This window comes from Micropterus dolomieu, unplaced genomic scaffold (assembly GCF_021292245.1).
Source record: "Micropterus dolomieu isolate WLL.071019.BEF.003 ecotype Adirondacks unplaced genomic scaffold, ASM2129224v1 contig_4380, whole genome shotgun sequence".
Lineage (NCBI taxonomy): Eukaryota > Metazoa > Chordata > Actinopteri > Centrarchiformes > Centrarchidae > Micropterus > Micropterus dolomieu.
Window position 1 is genome coordinate 1 of NW_025733370.1, and position 1,020 is coordinate 1,020.

The 1,020-nt window shown below is 41.1% G+C and overlaps 1 non-coding gene across 1 annotated transcript; it reads right to left on the reverse strand.

The window, feature by feature from the left end:
* Positions 1 to 415: 415 nt before the first annotated feature.
* On the reverse strand, positions 416 to 505 carry trnay-gua. Its single transcript is given in 2 exon segments — positions 416 to 451; positions 468 to 505. It is a non-coding gene; the product is annotated as a tRNA-Tyr (tRNA).
* Positions 506 to 1,020: the final 515 nt, after the last annotated feature.

Genomic DNA, 1,020 nt, shown 5'->3' on the forward strand with positions numbered 1-1,020 from the left:
CGAAATACCTTGCTTGAAATAATTGCAGAAGAACTACACAGATTTAGCAGAACTTGTCTTTGTGTTTTACCTGATATCGGTGGAACATACAAAGCAAAGAAAGCCATCTCAGCTTTTTATCTCGTCAGTCGGAGCCGACACAAACATAAATCACCTCCTTCGAGCCCGAGACCTAAGGATTACCGACATTATGAACCTAAATTCCTCCGCTCTACCAACTAAAAGATCGAAGGGAACGAAATACCTTGCTTGAAATAATTGCAGAAGAACTACACAGATTTAGCAGAACTTGTCTTTGTGTTCTACCTGATATCGGTGGATGTGGACACGCTAAGCTTGTCTGAACATACGAAGCAAAGAAACCTATCTCAGCTTTTTATCTCGTCAGTCGTAACCGACACAAACATAAACTACCTCCTTCGAGCCGGAGTTGAACCAGCGACCTAAGGATTACTGACATTATGAACCTACAGTCCTCCGCTCTACCAACTGAGCTATCGAATGGAACGAAATAAGGATGAAGACATCCAGTTTCATGGACATGACCATGACAAACACCCAACTGTATTACACTATTCACACGCTTGATTAAAACTGGTACACACATGTCTAAAGTCATACATACCTGCTTGAAATAATTGCAGATTAACTACACAGATTTAGCAGAACTTGCCTTTGTGTTTTACCTGATATCGCTGGATGTAGACATGCTAAGCTTGTCTGAACATACGAAGCAAATGTTCAGAAAGAAACCCATCTCGGCCTCTTATCTCGTCAGTCGGAGCCGACAGAAACATAAGTCACCTCCTGAACATCAAACTGTATTACACTATTCACACGCTTGATTAAAACTGGTACACACATGACTAAAGTCATAATTACCTGCTTGAAATAATTACAGAATTAGCAGAACTTGGCTTTTTGTCATACCTGCTACCGCTGGATGTGGACAAGCTAAGCTTGTCTGAACAAATGAACCAAAGAAACCCATCTCAGATTTTTATCTCGTCAGTCGGAACC